The 25,456-nt window shown below is 37.1% G+C and overlaps 1 long non-coding RNA gene across 2 annotated transcripts; it reads left to right on the forward strand.

Moving 5' to 3' along the window:
* The first annotated feature begins 2,594 nt into the window (after positions 1 to 2,594).
* Positions 2,595 to 25,456, forward strand: LOC120297646. Of its 2 annotated transcripts, none has more exons than XR_005553848.1 (6): positions 2,595 to 2,648; positions 9,188 to 9,241; positions 10,238 to 10,273; positions 13,463 to 13,549; positions 18,363 to 18,401; positions 18,964 to 25,456. It is a non-coding gene; the product is annotated as an uncharacterized LOC120297646 (long non-coding RNA). The 2 variants fall into 2 exon arrangements; XR_005553847.1 differs by lacking the exon at positions 13,463 to 13,549 and adding an exon at positions 14,677 to 14,754 and having other exon boundaries at positions 20,838 to 25,456.

A 25,456-nucleotide genomic window follows, 5' to 3' on the forward strand; every position in this document is an offset into this window, starting at 1 on the left:
AGAAAATCAAGGAGTATACGAAATCCCATGCACCACTTGTCCCACCATATACATCGGACAAACCAACAGAAGAATAAGTGCACGCATTGAAGAACATAAGAACTCAGTCAAAAAAGAGGAACCAACATCTTCCCTGGTCCAACACCTTAAAGCCACAGGACATGAAATTGACTTTAAAAATACCAGAACCATTGCCAAAAGTGAACATTTTAATAACAGAATAATCAGAGAAGCCATCGAGATAGAAAAACGCCCACACAGCATGAACAAGCGAGATGATACCTCCCGCCTACCAGCCATTTGGAAACCTGCCCTTATTGACAAACGACTCCCTAACCCCAAAATCTTAAACCCCTCTGCAACTCAGACTAACCTGAGCACAACCAAACAGAACACTCCCCCAGCCAATCAGAGCACAGCCAAGCCCCTAACCATTCAGAACACACCTCCACCCAATCAGAACACAGCCAAGCTCCCATCCAATCAGTTCATACCCCACTGGCAGTTAAAAGGAAGAAACAGCTAAAACCACACATTGCTGCTCAAAGCAAGAAGCTAAAAACACCAGCCTGAAGATGACGAATGTGACTTCGTCGAAACGTTGCCAAGACACTTCCAATTTTACGCGGGAGAAAACCCGAACAACCAAAGACATATATATATATATATATATATATATATATATATATATATATATATATATATATATATGTTGTTAAATTTATTATTATATAATCCAGTATCTAAAGATATACCCAAAACAAATTTGCATGTCTCTTGTTCCTGAAATTTCTGGTTCTATTAAGTGAAGTTAAAAAAAGTATAGCCTGAGACACTTTTAAAAAAAATAAAAAATAAAAAGTAGTTTCACCTCATGCTTGCTAACCTGAAAGCCTCCAGTGCAAAACAACTTGAATGTAGTGTGCTACAGTGCATAATATTTGTAATTGTATATGGAAAAGACCTTGGAAAACTGAGTCAAGAGATATATAAGCATGGCCTGCAGCTGGATAGAGGGAGGAACAAGAATGGAATGGGACAACTTGGCCCTGCCAACTCACCACAGTCAACTCCCCATGGGATAACTCGCTGAAGGACAATTCAACAATTCAATTTAAGTATTTAAAATAATTAAAACATTATTTTAATTTTTGACATTTACCTTTCATTTTGTCCTTCCTTCTTCATTCATGGGCACTCCATCGTGGGTGCCCCATCACTGGAAGTTTTTAAAAAGAGACTGGACAATCATCTGACTTGAGCAGGGGGCTGGACTAGAAGATCTCCAATGTCCCATTCTATTCTATTCTGTTCTGTTCTGTTCTGTTCTATTCTATTCTATTCTATTCTATTCTATTCCACCATTTCTTCAATATAAGTGTAATTCTTGTCCCATGGTGAGTTGCCCTGTGGCGAGTTGGCCATGGCGAATTGTCTCAGCTAATTGTTGCACTGAGTTGGCTGTGGTGAATTGGCCATGCCGACTTGTCCTAGACCCGAACAGGAGACTCAGAAGAGACTCTCCCTAGTTTCTGCAGCACTGAAGGAGACAAGTGGTGGAGAGAAAAATGTACTTTTAGACTTGCAGTGTTCTATTAATGTACCTTTACAACAAAGTAGAAGTAGCTCTTTTGTCCTGTTTCCTATCTAGTAAGGCTGACATCCATCTTGCAAGTCTAAAAGTACATTTCTTTAGATTCAGTGCATCTCAACTCTCTTTCAAGACATCCCTTCCTTGTCAGAATCTGTACTGTACATCTATGAATGTTATCAAGAAAAAGAAAAATTCTACTAAAGTGAAGAATTATTTATTTCAACAGAGGAACCTTTTTAACTTTCTCAGCGAAATGAGAGAAGACAGTAGTTAATAAGAAGCTTTAGTTTATCAGGAAAGTGTTTAAACAGTCATTCTTCCCAACTGCAACTTGAAGTGGTACAACCAGGGAAAATGTAATTATTCTGATTTTACAACCAATCCAGAAGATCAATCAAATAGATTACTCTGTTGATTAACCTACCAAAATCCAATTTAATTTTAAGAATGCTTGACTCTGTTGAGCTAGCAACAGCGTTCCCATAGGGTGTTCCCTCTTTCCTGCTCTAGTGAAGTGATACATAAATAGCACCTGGTGAATATATGACTTGAACATGAATGAGTCCTCCTTATGTTGCTGGTTCTGTTAATATAATTGCATTATGCTTTCGGTATGCTTATCAATCTGCAAGATGAATTTCTTAGAAAAAAAGGGTTAAAATTTTGCTTGTCTATCACCCAACTCAATTTCTCATAAAATGGTTAAAGCGATCATTGGTGACAGCTTTTAGCTTTGTTGGCAATTGAAGCTGAATGTTTCGTCTCATTCACTAAAGACTGTCATTTTCTACCTATACTTTTAATCACTCAAACAAGAATCCCACTTTTATATATAATGTAAAGCTGTTATTTTCCTCAACTCTAACAGTTGTAGTGTTTTAAGTGAATAGCTTCAGTCCTTTATTTAGTTCTTCTTCTGTTGAGAAACCATCATCTTGTCTTGCTTGAAATATGTTTGAATAATGGGCTTCATGTATTTATTTTTATCCAAAAAATTCAGGGTACTCCAGGACCAGCAGGAGTCCCAGGACCAGCAGGACCGAAAGGAGAGAGGGTGAGGATCCTGTATAATCCTTACAATCACCAGAATTGACTAGTAATGGGAATGTTAATTTAGTATCCTCTGTTACCATTTCAGAGATGCCTTCAGGTTGTGATAAAAAAACCCTAATAAATCAAGATAGCAATCATAGTGATCTAATCGAAACTCCCCTCATTTTTATGCATGTCACACATACAAAGAACTGGAGCTTTGATTGCATCATCACAGCTGTCATCTTGAATTTGAGGGCCAAACCTTAGCCACTCCAATCCCCTTCTCTGTTTATTGAATAAGGATTGGAAGATACTATCTCCAAGCCCATAGTATCAGGCAAGATGTGATATAATGAAAACAGAAATAAAAAAGTAAGGACATTAGGCAATCAAGATTTTTGAATCCATCAATCAGCAGCTGATATTCACTGTTGTGTTTCCTTTCCGCTACACTGCAGGGTATGTTCTGAGGCAATGTATGGAGTCAGTACTCAGAGGAGGAATTAATAAATTGAAACTTAATCCAGATAAGGACAAAGGTGCTCAAGAAATAGTGTTTTAGTCTATGCTACCCTTGAATGTTGCGTCTCAAACAGATTTATCATGTATGAAAAATTTGGGGCCCAGTTTAATCATTTTGAGGAAAGCTGTGGTCATAGTTATTACACCAGTATGCTGATGATAACCTAGCTGCATTTTTCAACCCTGGGTGGCCCAGATGAAATTGTTAATGTACTGACCCAGACTATGCAAGCTGTTTGGGTCTGGATGGGATAGAACTGTAGATGACCAGGCAGAGCCCAAGAGTGGGGTCAAATACCTCAGCAGTTTGGAGTCACTGCGCTCCACTCATGAATTCAATTGACTCTTAACTAGCACCAATTTGCCTTGACTGTTAGTAGTTTAGATTTTTGTAGAAACATAGAATAGAATAGAGCTGGAAGGGACTTTGGAGGTCTTCTAGTCCAGCCCCCTGCTCAAACAGGAGAACCTGTACCATTTCAGATAACATGGAATAAACTCATAGTTCTTTTGAACTCTCTCCTGGTTCCTGGTTTATAATGCCTGACAAGAACAGACTTCAGCTCAGTCCTGACAAGACTGAGTGACTGATTATTTGGCCTCCCTGGGTCAGGTACATTTTTATCATTGGTATTGGATGGGACAGCCCTTCCCCATTCAAAACTGGTGCACAACTTGGGGGGTCCTTTTGGATGTCACTTGTGCTCAAAGAGCAGTCACCCCTGTGGCCAGAGAACTTTTGCACAAGTTCATCTTGTGCAGGGGCCTTCAAACTTGGCCCTTTTATGACTTGTGGACTTCAACTCCCAGAATTCCTCAGCCAGGCATGCTGGCTGAGGAATTCTGGGAGTTGAAGTCTACAAGTCATAAAAGGGCCAAGTTTGAAGAGCCTTGATCTTGTGCATCAACTGAGCCCTTTCTCTTGACAGGGAAGCTCCTCAGACAATTACATTGAGGTCAACACATGATTGAATTCTTTCAGGGGTCTTCAAAACTGTTGGTTTTAAACATAGCTGGCTGGGGAATTATGGGAGTTGAACTCCAGAAGTCTTAAAGTTGCCAAGTTTGGAGACCCCTGGACTATTGCAATGCATTGGACAAAGGACAGCTCTTGAATACCAAGCTGCAAGTTGCTTCAAACTGCAGTGTCACTTCTCTTACAAAGCTATATTGGTTACCAGTTGACTTCTGAGTAGAGTTAAAAAATCTGTGCTTGTTTATTTTAAACATTGTTGGTTTTTTTTTGAATTTTTATTAATTTTCCAGTTTTACATTTAAATATTTGAAAAGCAAAATGGCAGTTGGGTTGATTCATAATTCAATAACATACAATTTTTTTTAGTATAAATCATTAACTAGTACAGTGATGGCGAACCTTTTAGAGACCAAGTGCCCAAACTGCGAACCAAAACCCACTTAGGTATCATTGAGTGCCGGGTGGGCGTGTCCCATCGGGTGGGCATGGCCCATTGGGTGGGCGTGGCTGCAGTGGTAACGGCAGATTGGGTGGGACTAAAAATCAATCAATTCCAACTTTGCGATATCTTTTTTTTCCTGCGAGAAATTGAAATTGATTGATTGGTTGAACCTTTTTTTTTTTTTTTTTGCACACGGCGGCAGAAGCCTAAAGCGAAAAAGTTTTATAAAATCCAGCTGAAAGCCTAGGACTGGGGTGACAGCACACCCACTTGCAGAGAGGGCTCTGTGTGCCACCTGTGGCACGTGTGCCATAGGTTCGCCACCACAGAACTAGTACATTAAATATTTCCTCTCTTTTTCCTTTGGTATTTATTGTCTCACATTTAAATTAATACAATTCTTATTATATCAATTTAATACAAATAACTTTTTTACATTCATCAATAATTTTTAGCTTATACATATCTTAAGTCATTTTAACATTCAATCTTTTTAGACAATCAATGTCCTGGTAAGTTTTTCCCAATTTTTAACATCCCATTAATATTTAAATTTAACATTTAATATTTATAGTTTCCAAGTTTTAAATAATCCCAATTCCCTTCGTCACAATTCATCCCAAGATCTTACATTGTAATAGTACAATATAATATTCTTATTTTCTAATAATTTCCAAATATCTAAATTTAATAACCAAAATTTCTCTTATTTCAACGTTTAATACTTCCTCTTTTTTCTCTCAATATATACTATCTCATATTTAAGCTAGTAATTTTTATTATTACTACTAAATGAAAAAAATTGTTACATTCATCAATACGTTTTTAGTTTATATATATATATATATACATATATATATATATATATATATATATATAATATTAATTGCCTATATTCAATATTCAATATTCAAATTTAACTATTAATGTTTATATTTCCAAGTCTTAAATGACCAAAGTATCCTTTAACTCAACTCATAACAATTTCTAATATTCAAAGTACACATCTTATCTATTTGAGAATATTCTGTTTTAATTCTCACTAGTAAGTCAAAAGCCCAATTTTCTTCAATCTTATTCTAGCTTTCTTTCTTTGCCAAATCGTCTTCCATGTCTGTGCTTTTCAGTCATCAAATAAATCTCCCTGTATTATTATGTATGTTGTTTGACGTAGAAAAAACCATCTGATCACCATTTTTTTGAGAGAACTAACAAATTGTCTCTCTATTTTTCCATCTTGATGTAATTGTCTTAAACTGTTTATCTTTTTTTCAGTCTGTTGTTCTTCTTGATCCTCAGGTTTCTTCTGATTTGTCAATCCCTTTTCTGGGTTTTCCATTGACTGTATTTGTTGATCAGTTGAATCCTCTGTCATAGTATTTAATTGGTCCACTTTTTCCATTCTGTGTAGTTGATTTTTCAGTTGTAATCAAATTTTGAGTTTGTGTATCTTGGCTGACATCCCATTCTTTTCTGCAACCTCTTATTTCATCAGTAGCTATAAGAATAGTTTGGTAAATTGCTTTCAACATAGAGAGAATTTGTTCCTGATCTTCCTCCATATTCTCTTAGTAATGTATTAAATTAAAAGCTTTGCAATCAGAGAGTGTAAAAAATTTTTTTCAGTGAGTATGGAACACAGCTGGACTTCACAGCTGATAAGGATCTCAAGGTATAAGATCAATTGTCTAGGCTGTCAGCCAAGTTTCTTTTAAACAATAACAGATTGTAATACCAGGTTTAGCCACAAGGTGTCGCCCCTATATTTAAATTTTTCCTGTAGGTCCAAAGTTTTTATAATCTTTTCAGTTTTACTTCTTTTTTATAAATAAAAACCCAGATCTTCAATAAGAGTAAAAAGTCTTTTACTCCACAAACTTTAAGAAGTAAAATTCCAATTAGGATCAAGTTATTCTTGCAGTGTTTTTAAACTCCCCTGAATAGTCAGTCACCACTGTTTTTAGGGAGGGGTAAAATCTTCCTTCCCTCTCCACAGGAGGGAAAGTACTTAAACAGCTTATGCAGGTAACAAAGGTAGTTAGGATTTAAGAGGTAGATCTCACCCAGTCTCTTCCGCGCTGCTTTAAAGTTGCCTGATGGTAAGTGTGACTTCGGCTGTCTACAGCCTAATGATGAGCCATATTTCTATGGCTGGTCTTTCGTCCGCCAGTTTGGAGGGCTGCCTCGGATCAAATAGAAGAGCTACCACCTTTCTGAGATCACAGGGATCCCCTCCTTGCTGGTCGCCTCTGCAGGATGACTTTAGACCCTTTCTAGGGTCCCCCAACAAAGCAAAACTGGATGTGGAAGACGAAGCTTGCCTTCCAAATGTCCATGGCAGCCACCTGAGCAAACCGGAAATCTATTTTAAATATTGTTTTTTTATATATATTGTGGCTCTTATTACGGTATATTTTACCATGTCTCGGTAAATTGCCTTGAACTGCCAGCACAAGCAAGGTAGAAATATTTTTCTAGAACTGAACTGGAGATGTGCTTTTGTGTTACAATCAAAAGGAGGTTATTTCTCTAAAAGAGCAGGGAGCAAGGGAGAAGGTAGGATTTATTGTCAGGATTGGTTGGTCTGTAGTCCAAACAGTAAGGACATCTGACTCACAGCTGTACTGTGCAGCAACAGCAAAAAGATGACTGTCTCCCACACACTATAAAGGAGATGGAAGGAAGCTTATGACCAAGAACTAAAAGTGGTTCTTTATATGTTTTTGTAAAATGTATCTATTTGTAAAATTTATTAGCCACCCTTTTTACCATAAGGCAACTCTGAGCAGGTTACACTATTAAAAAATAAAACTGTATAAAACCTAATGATATAAATACAATATTATAAAACATCCAGATAATCAAATGAGCTAAAAGATGGGGAGGGAATAGAATAAGAAAGGGAGGGGTGGGAGCTGCTGTTAATCTATCAACCATGGCCAATGGGAAACCCCTCCACTGGATCCCAAGCTGTGGCAGAACCAGATCTTTAAATTCTTGCAGAAGGTCAGGAGGGTTGGAAATCACTCAGGGGAAAGGGGGGAGAATGTTTCAAAGGGAAGAAAAGGCTCTTCTCCTGGACCCCAGCCAGAATATCCTGGCCAATGGGGCCCACAGCCTGCCTCTTCTGTTGAGATGAGTGGGTAGGCCAACCCCAGTGGGATTAGACAGTCCTTAAGTGTCAGGATAATAATTTAACAGCTAAACAACTTATGTAAAGATATAATGGAATGTGGATAATGCAATGATAGGATGATGCAATATAGGAATGACTCAGCAGGGTCTGTGTCCCTTTAAGAGTAAGCAGGGACTGTAAGAGTCTGAGTATAAAAGGGGAGTTTTTTGCTGTAGTCTTTCTCTCTCTCTCGTGCTGTAATTGCTGTGTATTGGAATTTGCTAAATGATCACATGTATGTATTTTGTTACTGTATTTACTCCTGGGTTACCTCAGCATAATGAGACTGTGAATGCTCTGACATTAAGGTCAGGGGACCCAAACCTCCAGGCCCCGGCTTACTACCAGGTCTTGAGCTATTCAGAACTGGGCTGGCGGGAGGGAGAGGGGATGGTTCTGCATGAGCAGTGGATGAGCATGTGCGTGCACACTCCATTTATGTGATTGGTGGGCAAACATGCCCACTGCTCACACAAATGGAGTTGTGTGCACATTCATGTTTGCCCACTGCTCATACGGAACCATCCCCTCTCCTCCCCCGCCAGTCCACAAAGCCAGAAAAGTTGGGGAACTCTGCTCTAGGTAATCTGGACCTAGGCCATGAAGGGCTTTAAAGGTGATTACCACCATCTTGAATTACACCTGAAAGCAAACTGGCAGCCAGTTCAGCTTGCAGGGCAATGGTATTACATGAACCAACCTTGGGGCCCCAAAGCTACTCATGCATCTGTACACTGCACCAGCTGTAGCTTCCAAAGACTCTTCAAGGGTAGCCCCATGTAGTAGTCTAATTGTAAGATGACTAGGGCTTGAATGACTGAATGCAGGGAATCCTGATCCAGGAGAGGCTATGACTGGTGCACAATTGGAAGCTGTGTAAAATGGGGGTCCCCAACCCCTGCTCCATGGACCAGTACCGGGCCACGGGATGCCAGCAACTGTCCGCACAAACAAGGAAAGCCCCATCCGCAGGATGCAGGCAGCAAAGAAAACCATGCCCCCTCCAGTGCGTGAAAAAACCTCTTTCCACATAACTGGCCTCTTGTGCCTTTAAGGTTGGGGACCTCTGGTGTAAAAGCTCTCCTAGCCACGACTGCCACCTGCTCTTTGAGCAGGAGTTCCAAGTCCAAGAGAACACTCAAGTTGTGGGCCACATCCATCTGGGGTAGTGCCACCCCAGCCAGAACTGAAGATGTCTATGTCTCAGATCTTGGGGCTCCGTGTGCCCAAAGCCATTTGGCTTGTCAAGGTTCAGTCAAAATCTGTTGTTCCCCCCCCCCATTCAGCCCCCTACAGTTTCCAGGCACCATGAGAGGAAAGCAAGTCATGACTCCCCATTATTAAAAATTAGTTTATTGAAAAGATGAAGAGACAACAGTACTCTCTGTCTGTAGTACTTTAGCAAAATTCACAACTATTTCAGTCTTTCTAATTCTCTTCCAGGGAAATAAGGGAGATTCTGGTTCTACAGGACCAATAGGACCAGCAGGCCTTCCCGTAAGTACAGAGCCAATATTCCTCTCTGAAGATTTTTTATTTTGTGCCAATTGCATCCTACACGGATATCTTTTTTGAACATCCTAGAGCAGGATGTGGGCTGAGGAATTCTGGGAGTTGAAGTCCACACAGCTTAACGTTACCAAGGTTGAAAAACACTATACCAGTGATGGGATTCAGCCAGTTTGCACCAGTTCGGCAGAACCGGTAGCTAATTTTTTATTGCCCAAGCCCAGAATGGACTTCCGGAAGCGGCATCCACACAGAGAACTGGCTGTTCACATATTTGAATCCCACCACTGCACTATACTAGAAACTTTTGAATGCTCTCCCTATAAGCAAAAGCAATAACAATGTTCTACTTTGTTGCCACCTAATGAGAAGGAAAGACTCACTGGAGAAGAGCCTAATGCTGGGAAAGATTGAGGGCAATAGAAGAAGGGGACGACAGAGAATGAGATGGCTGGATGGAGTCACTGAAGCAGTAGGCGTGAGCTTAAATGGACTCCAGAAGATGGTAGAGGACAGAAAGGCTTGGAGGAATGTTGTCCATGGGGTCGCGATGGATCGGACACGACTTAGCAGTTAACAACAATAACTTTGTTGCTTATAAATTGTAAAGCTCAAAAATGAACATTATATTTGCCAATCTGCTTTTATTTAAACCAGTGTTTCTCAACCTTGACAATTTTAAGGCATGTGGACTTCAACTCCCAGAATTCCACAGCCAGCATTGCTGGCTGTGGAATTCTGGGAGTTGAAGTTCACATGCCTTAAAATTGTCAAGGTTGAGAAACACTGATTTAAACAAATCAAAATTAGGGAAGGATCCCTTTTGGAGTTCTAGTGCAGATACCTGGAAAAATATAGATTATAAGAGGGTACATTTTCTGGACCTCCACAACAATTATAGGTTGGAGGCAAATGGACTATGAGCCTAATTCTGCCTATCTTGAAATGACATAACTTTTTCAAAGTTGTAAAAATATATTTTAGGGCTTTCAAGGACCATCAGGTGAAAAAGGAAATCGGGTAAGTCTTCAGTTACACTTGTTTATATACTTTGGTTTATAAAATGTTGGAATGATTAATTTTTATGGCATAGAATAGATAACATTCTAATAAGAAGCTGCATAGGTTTTTGTGATTTTTGACAATACTGTTTGGTTAAAACAAAAGTTTGGAATAAGTTTCATGAATGCCTTGATTAAACTTAAAATTAACTTGCAACAAATATTTGGTGACTAGACATATAACATGCCTTGATTCATCTTAATCCCATTGATATCATATATTTAATCATTCTACTTCTGATTATGTTCCATAATTTCTTCTAGATATAAATACAGCCTTTAATATTAGATGGCTCCATACTAAGTAATCTAGCAACACTCTGATATTTTTTTAGTTGGTTTTAAATTTGTATAGAATTTGAAAACACAACATCCAGTCTTTGTTAACTAAGGCTTAGACTTCGTTCCAACAAATTGGTTGACTAGTGAGACTTTTGGTAGGATCAGATAAACCTCTGTCCAGCTGGTTGATGAATCTGGAAAGGAAAAACATGTTTAATTGGAATAAGCCACTGCGAGAAATTAGACTTGTTTTAGCTATGGTTCATAATGCAAGGGGGGAAAAAATGCAAGGACGTTTACTATGAGCAAAAATCCAAAGTCTCATATAGTAACCTGTGTGGGTGGTGTGTTTACAAACAAAGTAGATAGAAAAGTTTGAATTATTAGACCAAACATCTACCATGCAGAAATAGTCACTTAGTCTTTAATACTGAAAACATGTCCCTAGTCTTTTTCACATGTTAATGTAAAAAAAGTTGCTAAAAAGCCTGATGCTTAGTACACATCCATTTTTATTTTTTTTAAAAAGGCAATCTGTAGCTTCTCAGAAATGCAGATGTCCTATAAATGTAGGAGTAACTTAATTCTGCACTCATTATGGTGGACCTAGTTCAGTATTTGTGAAAGCTGCATGAAAAGTTGCTGGAAAAAATGCCTCATTGTTCACATCCCTTAATTTGTCTTTGATGCTCTCTCCTCTTCTGCACGGTGGTTTCCTTTCAGTCCTACTGGGAGGAAAACAACCAGAAAGAACCAGCAGATCCATTAGCAGATTCTAATTCTTACCCCCAAATTGCCTCACTTGCGATCTAGGCATTTCTTTTTTGCAGTTCCAGTCTATTGTTACCTCTGAAGGATCTGGTAATCTCTTAACCCAACACAGTTGAAATGGTATGGTCCACATAATAAATGGTAAGGAGAGCAGAATGTTCCTGGAGAAAAACCAACTGAAAAAATATCAATGCTAAAGCTATCCGTTCAAGTGGAATTTGTTGATCAATTTGTTCTTTTTCTTCTACTTGTCTACTTGTGTGTTTGCGTGTGTGTCTTTTCCTTGCTTCCACAGGTCCACCTTTGTCCCCCTTATCCCTTCCTGCTCTTCTGCCTTTTCTCCTGAGTCCTTCTTCCTCTTCCTGCGCAATCCATTCTGCATTTCCTCCTGGATTATCCTTCTTCCATGCCAGCGTTTGATCCTGGGTGACCTCTCCTTTCCCATCCATTTTTTCCCCTCCTGCCAGCTTATTGTTTCAATCCCATTTATTTCACCCCTCCAAAATTAAAAATAAAAGTGGGAAAATCTAATTCAGCCTAATTTTATGTTGTCATCTAATCCTTATACCAAATACTAAATGAAATTTCCTTCCTGGCAATCCCACTTATATTTTATATCCACAAGCACGTTATCAAAATTTGCATAAGTTACTGACATTCTAAATTGGTCTAGAAAGGGAGTATCATTCTCTTACTAAATATTGGTCTTTGGGTTGATGTTGGCTCTGTTCAAAATAGACTGACCTCAGAGACATTCAAGATGATTTTTCAGCTTTATACAGGAAGTTGGCATCAGGCCCACAGTCTATTTTTATCCCATTGAGGTTCAACTTTAAGAAGTTAAATAGGACACCACAGATTTAAATTGCTTTGCTAACTTACCTCTCCTGTGAAATCAAAATCACACTAAGCCCTGGCTGCCTATCAGTTTAAAAAGTGATATTTTGAGCTTTTTAAAATAACAGTTCAGCATTCACACTAGTTTGTATTCTTTTCAGGAAGCAACTCAATTTTAAAAATGCCTTTTACATTTCTTCTTGAAAAGACTTTATTTTTTTAAAAAATAGGGCTAAATATTAGTAGTTGATCTGTCCAATTATAATCAAACCATATCGAATATGCAAAACTTAGATTGTGGGGTATTGTTCATGGCTCAGTTAAAGGACTACCCATCCTTTTGCCAGCAGTAAATTATACCTGCATACCGTAGTATTTGCTGTCCCCATTGCTAGTCTCCACTGTGTCAAGAAAACGCTGGTAAAAGTAGTATTGTTCTTTTCAATATGCAGGATATATTAAGGAAAGGGACTGGTGGATTCTCTTCTCCCAAGAAACTAACCAGCTGATGAGAAAGGATCCACCAATCACTACTCTTAATTTGAGATGGAGTTGGGATAGCACATAAAGAATCATAGGGCTGGGGAGACCTGGGAGGGCTTTTAGTCCAACCCCTCCTCCAAGCAGGAGACTCAAGGCAGGCAAGTTACTGGGGCATATCTGTATATGTTTGATACATGGGAGGGAATGCCCACTGACAGCAGTATTGTGTGATTGCTGCTCACTCCCTTTCATTCTCATTTATAGAATTTCAGAGAATAAGGCTAGATCTATATATGTCCTGGGCAAAAAGAGCATCTAGAAATATATCCTTAGGGTTGGTTTTTGCTTATTACTGATCACCAGGGGAAAAAAAGACCAATGACTTCCATGAAATAAAATCATTTATTATCTCCTTGGGTCTTCTAGAGATCAGAATTTCCACCAAACATAAGAGAACGACCACTGGAAACAATTGTTCTCTGCCACATGACTTTTGAACATCTTGACCTCACTTTCACAATCTGATGGGTGAACATGGGAGAATAAATCCCTTTCCTTCTCCTAATCTGAAATTTTAAACGTGGCTTAAAATGCATTCATCTCAACGCAAAAGTAACATTCCTCAATGTCCATGCAGAACGGTTTCCTGCAAAAGCTTAAAGAATCAAGCCTCTGGAATGCTTATTTTTATCGTGTTATATTTTGTTTCTAGAACTCATATGTGGATTAGATGGTCCATTTATGTATTTTTTTTTTAATAAACTATTATTCACAGGGGGAAAGGGGCAAGAAAGGCTCTAGGGGGCCTAAAGGGGATAAGGGAGACCAAGGAGCACCTGGATTAGACGCACCCTGTCCATTGGTATGTTTCGTTTTATCAAATGTATTGTTTTAAAATAAGCCACAGGGGAAAAAAGAAGGAGAAAAGGCACTAGTAGTTTGTCTATGGAGAATCTCAATTATCCAGGTCATGGTTGTCCCAAAGATGCTTTTTCAAAAGGCAACTGGACGTTCTTGTTTTTTTTTCCTTGAAAACATTTCACTTGGTTGAGAAGCAAAACATTTACAAGGGGAAAAAAATAAGAAAGTCAAGTTGCCTTTTGAAAAAGCACTTTTGGGGCACTAGTAATTGATTACATTGAAAGAGTGATTTTATTCATCTGTACTGTTGGGTATGGAAAGAAATATAAATTGGGCTTTGGAAGCACCTGATTTCTGAAAAACTAGAAAACCTTAAGCTGTCTTCACTTGCTTTTTTAAATATTAAGGCCAATTCATCTACACATCACTTTTTGAGTGTCTTAGCTATGCTAGGTGAATTGTGCTGCACTATAGTGTCACGACACAATTTGAAAGTTGTGCACTGCAATTGGAACTGCAATATGTCAAGTCATCACTTGATGTTGTAGTTATCGGGTGAACACAACTCAATCACAATCTACAATGCCTTCTTTTTTCCCATGATTGGTTAATAAATGATGTAATGAAAAATAATAATTTGTAGTTGATAATGATGCAAGACACTTGGTTTATGGTCCCAGCAGAAAACTGATCATGGTACGAAGAAAAGGCAAACGTTCCTAATATGAAACTATTTTATTAATGGTCTTTTAAACCCTCAGCTTCTATTTAAAGCTTTTGAGGATTAATTTCAGACATGGACCATTTTGTAGAAACATTTACAATTAACGCTTTACCTTTATTAAGTAAATTAATAAATGTATAACAAATATAATTAATTAATTAATTAAATTCTTTACTTTATCCAGAAGGAAGGCTATCTTCTAACTTTTTACAATTAAGGAATATTTTCTGGTTATTCCAGAAAACAAAAAAATGGTTTATCTTTTTTTAACCATGATATGCAACTATTCTGGGGCTATAAGCTGAGTGCATTTAGTTCATAATTGTTTACAGAATTTCTCCATCCAGAAAATGCAGATCATGTACACTGACTAAAGTAATTCTAGTGGTTGATTTTATGAACAGGGACTACGAGGTTTTAAAGGCGAGAAGGGTGAGCCGGGGTTACCAGGGCTGGACGGGCTGGATGCCCCTTGCCCATTGGTATGGTGTTACCTTCCCTTTCCTGCATGTTCTAGATTGTGTTGGTTCACTTGCTCTTGCAAGTCCCTTTCCTTTCCTTTCTAGATGCTTTCCAGATCATTGATGCTCAGGGTGCTTCCAGGCAGATGTTTTGCTTCCCCACACCCCCATAGTCCCTTTTCAAACTGGGATAAAAGCTAGAAGGGAGAAAGGTTATAGGAAAATCAGGCAAAGATTCGAATGGAAGGTCACAGTATCAGAATCTCCATTATGGCTGGAGCACAGTTACAATTACACAGCAAACTATTACAAAAATTTGTAGTACAAAGTTCTTGGGCACTAGAAGCACCCAAGCATAATGCATGACTGCTTTGAAAATGAGCTTAGTTGCTACTACTATTTTTCTTACCCTACAGGAGTTGATCCTGGATTTAAAAAGCTTCATACTTGCTTTACTTCTTCCTTAACCTTACTCTCATAACATTTCTTGTTTATTCACCTAAAACTTTTACCTGCACCCAAAACACCTATCTGATCCAGATGGTGGGAAGAGGGTTCTTTGAAAACCTGCTATCCAAAGTCCACAAATTTGATCATTTGCACCATTTATTCCTGCCCTTATTTATTGGAGGCAGTCCTTTTTCTTTTCTAGTTAAGGATCTCCCTTTAGAGATGACAATATCAAATTATTTTGTAAAAAAAATACATCTGCTATCTTTAATTCATATAAGTAAGATCTAGGACCACATTCACATAAAATAAACAAAATATAATGAAACATAATAAATGTCACTTGTGTTTAGCTTATCTTCCTTTTAAATAATCTCCAGGTGTTCTGATAGGACTGTTGACCCTTTCTGTACCAACTTTTTCTAAATGATGTTGGAGAAGTTTGCTTCATTTGGGAATAAGATCCCGACAGTACTTTGCAATATTTATTTGCGGGTGAGCACAGGGAAATCATCTGGTTAAATTTGTTTTCATGAGAATGAGAAATCTCCTTGAAGTGACAGAAACACACAATAGAATTTGTTATAGGAAAAAAATGCCAAGTTTCTTTTCCTATCTTATTTTGAGCATTGTTTGATAAAAACATACAGGATTGGGTAATTTCACCTTTCCTTAATTTCAAAGGGGACAAATTTAAACCCCAAGTCATCCATGTAAAATTTTAAAATACACAAATTAATTGAACACACCACTGCAACACCATAGGATAACTGTTGAACAACATATGGAATATGAAATGGATCAGGTTAGCTTGAAATATTACTGAGAATCTGGTAAGAATTTCATCAAAGAATCTGGATTAAAATCTCAAATTCTAGTTATTTAAATACCTAACAATTTATTCATTTCTGCATATACTCTAATTTAAGCAATTAATATTTGCTTTTGGGGCAATTTGGAAATTATATACTGTATGTACATTTGCATGTATCTCACTGAATATTTTGGCTGTCACAGTGAAACCTCAAAAATGTTCAGAACATCTAATTTCAATAAGAATTAAAATAGTGTAGTCTGATATTCTTAAGACTAATTCCAATTACTTTGTTGCCAAAATTCTCTGTAAGATAATCTTCATTTATTGGTGATATTTTGTAAAAGACATACATATCCATCCTTCTTGTAGATCCAGGAATACATTTTGTAAAAAAATATTAAGAATGATACAATTTTCTTGTTTACATTCTTAAATTAATATGCTTTCTGACTCAAGCATGCCAGATACTTAACATTTGCTTTGCATTCTGTGAAAATTTAGGGATTATGCTTTTTCAACTTGAGATACCTAATCTTTCCTTTTTACTAATTCGTGCTTCCATTCCCAGCCTTCTCAAAGAAATATACTTTTGTGACCATATCCTGCTGTTGATCCCTGATTTGTAACTCCTGTCACACTCTCTCTAACTTTGGGGTTTATGTGCAATGCACTATATAATTCATTCTCATCAATGGGATCATTGTACCAATGGAATTTATTTCCACTTCTTGTTAATAGAACCTTAAGCTCCTGAATTTTACAGCTATAAATATTAGGAGACAGCATTAAAGACTTTGATTTAGATAGCACAAGATTATATAAAGACCAAAATTGTTACTTAGGCTACTGCCGTGCAAGGATTCTGCACCAGCTCTGGTCCTCTGTGAACCCAGGATGTCAGCAGTGTTTGGGATCGGAGTCAATTTATTTTAGATTCAGCTACAGTTTATTTGAAACTGTCACATAGCAGCCTTTTTTTTTTCTTTTTTCTTTTCCCCTGAAAATCCTGTAAGTATATGGAGCATGTAGACAGACTAGTTCCCCTGAGTGGAAACTCTTAGTACAACATATATTCTGGCATTTTTTAATGGAGAATGGGAACTTGAGAGTTTTGCAACTCTCCAAACAAAACCAGTGTTTTATTTGAGAAGGGAACAAAAAAATTCATACAACATGAAGGTTGTGGTGGTGTCCACATATCCACTACCCTTTCAGGTATCGCTGAGCTACATTTTCCCTCTGCATTGAGTTATACAGGTAATCCTCAACTTAAGACCACAATTGAGCCCAAAATTTATTTTGTTAAGTGAGACAGTTGTTAAGGGAGTTTTGCCCCATTTTATAACTTCTCTTGCCATAGTTGTTAAGTAAATCACTGCAGTTGTTAAGTTAGTAACACGAATCTGGCTTCCTCACTGACTTTGCTTGTCAGAAGGTCACAAAAGGTGACCACATGACCTGGGGACACTGCAGTAAATATGAGTCAGTTGCCAACCTGGGGACACTGCCATAAATACGAGTCAGTTGCCAAGCAACTGAATTTTGATCATGTGATTGTGGAGATGCTGCAGCAGTCTTAAGTGTAAAAAATGGTCATAATTCACTTTTTTCAGGGCTGTTGTAACTTTAAATGGTCACTAAATGAATGGTTGTAAGTCAAGGACAACCTGTACTCAGAAGCCTAACAAGGAGCATTTGAAGGGGAAAGGCTTGATCTTTCTCAACCAGCAGTAGCTCCATCCTGGAAATGACCTTCACAATCATCACAGGAATTAGTGGGAAGCCTTTCTGATTTTGATGGACCTATATTTCATGTACCAATAAATCATAGTGAAAGTCTTAAAGTCAACTAGATGATGGGGAGATTGGACGTGTATATTTTGCACTATAGAACTTGGCATCACTTTGGCGTCCAGTGTGTCTGTAGACTCTCTGAGCAAGACAATATTTCATTAGGTTAACTTACTCAGTTATTTTACATGCAGTACAGCAGGGGTCCCCAATCTGTGGGCCACGGCTCACTACCGGGCCATGGCCTTGGCCACCAGGCCACATGAATGGCTGGCCAATGTGCGCACTTCCCCCACTCATGTTAGTCCTGCCCTGAGTGTCACACAGGCGCTAGCCCTGCCCTGAGCATCGCACAGGTGCTAGCCCCGCCCCCAGCATCACGCATGCACTCACGCCATCCCCATTTGCATCGCGTGCATACAGCCTGATCCCTGCCCCTTCCTTTCCCTCCGGGCCGCCAACCTAGAAAGGTTGGGGACCTCTGCTGTACAGATTCTACATTTATAAAATGTTGCCTGTTTTAGTCTTTTTCTCTCCTTCTGTACCCTGATTATATAATTCTCTCTTGTAGGGGGAAGATGGGTTGCCAATTCAAGGATGCTGGAATAAGGTAAAAATTCCTCAAAGTATGGCATGTTATGATACAGGTCTTACTGCATGTTGTGAGTAAGTAACAAATTATAACATATTATTTCTATACAACATGAAAGTTGTATAGTAACATATCTTCCCATTTAATACAATATGTATATGACAGTTACATTAGATATTACATGATGATTAGGGCAAAATGGTACAGAGATCCTCCTGAGATGCTACTAAGCCCTTCGAAGGAAGTTGATTAGCTCTAATGGGAATTTTGTCTTCTCAGATGGTAACAGTTCAGAATTCAGAAGGGAAAAAGTTGTGTGCCTCTAACTCACAAAAATGGCTGTTTAGTGTTTCTTTTTTAAAACAGAAGTGATTCCTCACAGACAGATTCCAGAGTTTGGGTGTATAATTCAACATCTCTAACTTTTAGAGATTTCTCCATGAATCCAATTATGTATATTGAAATAATATTCAAAAGTACCAAAAATTCACAAGATTATATCATATGGGTCAATGACCCCTAAATGACCTCCAACAGGATGGGTAATACTAACATAGTTTTATATGTTTTTCTTTTGCAGTGAATATTCTAACCATGGACTGGCCTGTGTGTCTGTTTGTATGTTTGTGCATAGGATATTTATTTTTATACATCGTTCTTTTTTGAAAGTGCCAACAGATTATGCATAAAAAGCTGCATATTTTTGTACATAAAATGCTCCAATTCTGCTTTATAGCTGTCTGCCAGTTGCTTGTATAATTATATATATGTTGATAACTGTGCTTCTTGCATTGTGGAATACAGCTGCTATATTTGCATGATATTTGTGCACTCAAAGTAAGTGCTACAGCTTAATAAGCTATTGGATAAAGATGTCAGAAAGAACCATTCTATGTACATATAAAGACAAAAAAAATGACAATGAGTGCAAGGACGTATTAAAATACTATAGATTTTTATTATTAAAAGGAAATGAAATGAAATAGCATTTGTAAATAAATTCTATATTGGTATTTTAATGTGCCAAATGAAATCAATGTAGTAAGAGGTAACAGTGGCAATTCATCTTCTCTTTCACTACACGCAAAGGGAGGAAGCGCAACATTGTTCAAAACTGAAAATAACAAAGCAGTTGTATGTATACCCCCCAAAAAGGTAGCTAATGTTTTTAATGAGTGAAGACCAAGTTGATTTTTTTTTCCATCAGATTCTGGTCATTGATCAGAAGCACAATTTTTGATGCAAAATTATGGAGATCTAAATATCGTTCTGATCATTTAGCAAACAATGAGAATTTCTAGCTTTTGTACATAGCTTTTCAAGAGATTCAGAAGCTGCATAGAATAAGCCTTCAGAAGCAAAGTCTATCAGGAATGACTCTGGTTCTGTGCTCCCTCCTCCATAAATTCATTAGACCCAGTTTTCCAATATCCTTGTGCCACTAGGTCCATTTAATGCTCTGATGAGGGAAATTTTTAAGGGCAACAATGCAGAAAAAAGAAGCCAAAAGAGACCCTTTTTTCAGAGCTGGAGATTTTTGTAAGAAAATGAAAGAGAATTGGTAAAGAGTTTGTGCAGGATACATTGCTGTTCTCCCTGCCTCATAATCTCAACATCAAGCTAAACAGAATTAGGAAGACTGTAATAATGGGTTATGATTACCATTATTAGGAGCTGTGGTAGCACAGTGGTTAGAATGCAGTATTGCAGGCTGACTCTGCCCACTGTCAGGAATTCGATCCTGACCGGCTCAAGATTGACTCAGCTTTTCATCGTTCCGAGATCAGTAAAATGAGGACCCAGATTGTTGGGGGAAATGTGCTGACTCTGTAAACCATTTATAGAGGGCGGTAAACACTATGAAGTGGTATATAAGTCTAAGTACTATTGGTATTGCAATTACAATTGGTGTATTTGCTGCCACTCACACTTCTTATATTTGTTTGATGGGATTTTAACATAGTATTTTTCAACAAAGGCTGGCAAATAATATTGATTTTGCAGACCCCTGAGAGACTCTTGGGGAAGCCCCAGAGCTCCCCAGACCACACTTTGAGAAGCCCTGGTCTATATTCTGTTAGACTGGATGTGGGTAGATGCATCTGCAAAATCAATATTATTTGCCAGCCTTCATTTGACACAAGATGCCCTGTACTTATGGTGTCACTTACTGATTTGAGCAATGAACTGTAGGAAAATTTCAAATATGCCAGCGGTAAGTGACAGTTATTTTTTTAAAGTATGGTACAGATGAAAATGGCAACTAGAATTGGGTGCTAGCAGTGTAAGCCAAATACTAAACTTGCAGCTAGAAAGGGCAATTACGGATCACATTGCAGCATAGATGTAATTTTAAGGGACATTTTTGCCTAGTATTTATGCAAATATAAGCAGCACTTTTATTACATTCTATGAGACATTTCTATGTAAAATAATTACATCTGTCCCTTAAAGGGTCAAACTCCTTGGCTGATAGCAAAATAATGAGACAAGTAAGAGAGTGCAGATAATTTGTGGAAGGTCTGCGGCGATGACCGAAGAACCTCTTGCTCAAAGATTTGCTGAAGATGTTGCATTACCACCAACGAGCACCGAAATGTTCTTGAGTCATGCACATCGGAGTTTTGTTCCTGAATGGCAGGCCTGGTGAGGCTACAGAAGATGGACTGAGTGTGCGGGTTTTTGCTCTCTCCTTTCAGAGTCAGCACAAAGTTGATCAGGAAGAAATTGGCTTCTGTTTCCTACTTTTTCCTTTTCAGTTTGGTCTGTTATCATGATGGAAGCCTTCAGCGAAGATCTCAACCACGTTGTCTAACATGGTGTGAAATGTATTAGGACATAGGCAACAGTTCTATGACTGCTGGATTTTTTTTAAAGGACTTTCTGTTTGTCTAGATGATAAACAGAATCTAGATTTTGAATAGTCCAGTGAAAATACAACCAGTTCATCATTTTCTGCTTGCCAGTTGATGAACATTCACGTACTGTATTCAGATTTGATGATTCCCTCAATACTTTCACAGATTCTCTTCAAAAGCAGATGAATTATTTCTTCCAGAAAGTTATTTCTTTTCAGTGTAGTAGAAGATCATTTTCATTTAGCATTATTTTCATTGTTTTAGTAATTTTTGGACTTGTATTTTTTGTATTAGAAACATATGGCTTGACGTTTGTCCTGATAATATATTATATAGATTTTTTTCAACACAACTGTCCCAGTACTAAAACTTAGAGATTACTGCTTTTATAATACTTCTAATACTTGTCTATGGGGAAAAATAGCCAAAAAAGTATAACACTTCACCTTTGATTCTATTATTGAAGATTTTTAGTAAATTATTTTTATACAGTTCTGCAGAAACAGTAAACATTTGCAATACAGTTGCAGTATTTCATAATTTATCAATGTATACTTATCCCTTGGTTTGTATGCATTAAATTTAAAAAGAACGAGATGAGATATTCTGACTTCTGGAATGTCTTCTGTTGTGAAGACATGTGCAAACAACCCATTTTGTTTCTCTGATTTTTTAATTTTTTTCCTGTAGTTTATTAGATTTATAACTCTTAGTGAAATTTCAGTCCAACCATACAATCCAGCATCTTGTACAACAACTTGCTGGCACAGAGTAGTCTTCCGAATTTTTGAAATTGATCCATACATGAACTCTATAGGCCTACTGAAGGATTGGCAAATCTCTGGATTAATAACTTTGAACATTTAAAAAAGAGTGATGATAAATGAAATAGAAATGCTTATTGGAGCTAACGTCCTTTCCTTGAATAATAATTAAGACAAAGGCTTTCTTACTTTCTGATATAGTTCCCTCCAAATTCTTAAAATTTTATTTCTGAATATTGGAGGGAATTTATAAGATATTCATTGAGAATCCTAAGGGTAATGGCATTCTCTTAATGAATGGAAACACATACAAAATCCAACGCATCCTTTTGTGATTCATTTTCAAAGTACAAGATTCTGAACTTTTCTATTCTGTTTAGTGAAGCTGTAGAAGAGTTTTAAAATAGGAGGAATAAATTGTAAAAATTAGTTTAATGTAAAACCTAATTGTTACTCAGTACCACCAAGTTGTCACTTTTGTAGCTTTATCTTAGAGCAAAATCAATACCAAATCAAAATGATCCAAGATTTTTAATGCTATTTTTCATTCATGTATATTATTGAATTACATCTAATTCCTAAATATACTGATCACTAAGCAATGCATAGTTATAATTAAATGCCATCAAAATCAACAGTTTGAGCATGAATATACTACACCAGCCATAATTCAGAACTTTTGTCAGATACCATAGTAAGGACATTTATTCAGTGTTGTAGTCAGTTCTCCATAGAGATCTAAAACAACCTTTTCAGTTTCAGAGAAGCTGCTGTCTCGCACAAAGCAAGCAAAACTGATGTTGTATTTACAAAAATGGAATTGATGCAAGTTTTAGATTTCTCATTGTATTTCTGTAGACTTGTTTATCTGCATCTGTGTGCAGAGAAAAAAAATGTGACCAGAACTGCAGGGCGGTGTGCCTTTTTTTATTATGTAAGAAATATATATATGAGTTCACTTGTGTTAAGTTAGCAATGACCTATCTTATTATTCATTATGTAGTATTAGATTTCTCTTTTTCTTAAGCTATATTTTTAGTCATTTCACTTTAAGGCTTTCTGCAATGCATACTGTAACTGTTCCTAATTCTATTGTTTCTAAATAATGGTTTTATTTCCTTCCAAATTACTATATAATGTTGGTGCTTTTTTTTTTCTGAGAGACTAATGTTCAGTTGACAATTTATTTTCCACAAACTATCCTGGGGACCAAACAACCATAGATTCCCTAACTAACTAATTCTAACAATGTAGGTCCAGTCTTCCACAATCTGGTGTGCTCCAGTTGACACACTTCAAGATCTATCATCCTTAGCCAGCACAGCCAAGGGGAACTGAAATCCAATACATCTGGAAAACACCAGGCTGAAGAAAGCTAATAAAACTACAAGGATGCATAATAAAAGTAATGCAGTGCAGCTAAAGCTATATAAATAAGAGGATGCATATTCAAGTGTAGATATAATCTGTATATTTTTCAATTACATGTGCATCGCATGGAAGTGATTCATCTGCCCTCTCCTTTCATTTTAGTTGTTGGCTATCATTGTGTACAACTATGGCTAAACTGCATAATTTATAGGTTTTTTTTAAAAAAAAGTTTAGGGACCAGGAGAGTTAAAGAAATTTTTTATTCAGGCAGAAGGTGGGCTTGGAATCCATTGTTATTGAGAAGAATGAGTGGCTAGTGCTAATTCAAAGCTTTGAAATGGTAGCTGAAATGGAAAATTTCCATGCTGCCTTTTTTGCCTAATCCACCCAAACGTTGTCAATATTTAAACTTTTTAATATGTGTTCATAAGGGATGCTGATGGCCCAGTATTTTCTACCACTTTGGTCATATTGGCTGGGAGTTCAGCATGCCTCAAATTAAATTTTAGCAACATCTGGCAAATCCAGATTACAAAAACAATTACTGGATTTCAATAAAGTTTTTAGGGCATTTTGATTGCTTGCATATTGAAGTTAGGCTGCAGTATTTCAAATCTAAATAAGGAAAGTCTAGCTCAACTTTAGACCCGATTACATGGAACTGGACACAGTAGTTGTTGTTACATGCTGTAATTTTCTTGTTGTGGTTATCATGTAATTTAAAAATTAGACATTAATGGAAATTATAAGGAAAAGCCACAAAACCCATAAATATCTCTTCCATCATGCAAAATTCTCAGTGAGTACATTAAGCAATGCAAGATAGTGCTGAAAAATTTCCTGCCCATTTATCTGAAAATATCTTGCTTCAACCTGTTTTTTATTCCTCTGGTGAATGTGCCATTATTCTTGTGTTACTTTTGCTGCTTAGCCACCCTTTTTTTTCAATAAATCCATATATTTTCACAATATATATCTAATCCCTGCTCAAATATATTACACACATATAGACACACACAAACCAACAAAATTCCCAAAGAACAATTTTCTGAATGAAGTTCTAAAAAGAGAAATGAAATCTTGCCTGCTAAATGATTTTGAACTATGAAATTGATGTGAATCTACTGCTTCTTATCTTACCCACTCAAGGACGGTTTTATCTCTCAGGCTACTTCTCTATCAGAAAAGTGAAATTGAATCTGGAGGTATTTTTCCAACTATCCAAACTTTTCTGCAATTATGAGAAACATTACATTACCTCCCATTACAGCAATGTGAACTCTTAAGCAAACATTAGCAATTATTTTCCTTTATCAGAACAACAGTTGGCATGCAAAAGTACTTGGCACAATTTCTATAGGTAAAAATCGTAAAAAGAGAAATTGACTTGATCCAAATATTAATAGTTACCCAATACTCACTTATTAAATCTGCCCCCAAACAGGAGCACGCATGTAAGAAATCTATGACATGATTTTCAGGTCTAAATTTCCCAATGTGCATATTTAATGTGAAGAAAATACATAATGTCAGTGATTTATATAGCCGAAAATCACTCACAAAAAGTATGTGTGCTAAGGAAAGTATTAATTCCACATTTGTGATTCATATATGAATAAGTAAAATGCACACAAATGCTTACGAGATTTCATGTAAATTTTTTCCTGCAAGTTCATGGTTGTGGAAATGGGCATGGTAAAATGACTCAAAAATAGGAATTTGAGAAAACCCAAAGGCACTGAAAAATCTTTTGAATTACACTGAAAGTCTGTATTACCTGAACTAAGGTGTATTGAAGATTGCCCATTCCTGTCAATCTGCCTTGTTTCTTTGCTTTTTCATTCCATGTACACCATCCCATAAGAAATAAAATCATTCTGACAGCATAAAATGGAAATATTAATTTTGATTCAATTTTACGGGAAATGCTACTGTGTCCTGGGAATGCAAATCAATACATCATTACTAATCTTTACAGATAATAGGTAGCAATGATAGGTATGTGTGTGTGTGTGTGTGTGTGTTTTGATGCACCCTGTCGGCCCAAATATGGGAGAAAAATCTTCTTTCTTTTTCTTTT

This window comes from Crotalus tigris, unplaced genomic scaffold (assembly GCF_016545835.1).
Source record: "Crotalus tigris isolate CLP2741 ecotype Arizona unplaced genomic scaffold, ASM1654583v1 scf7180000023654.2194447, whole genome shotgun sequence".
In the NCBI taxonomy this organism is placed as follows: Eukaryota; Metazoa; Chordata; class Lepidosauria; order Squamata; family Viperidae; genus Crotalus; species Crotalus tigris.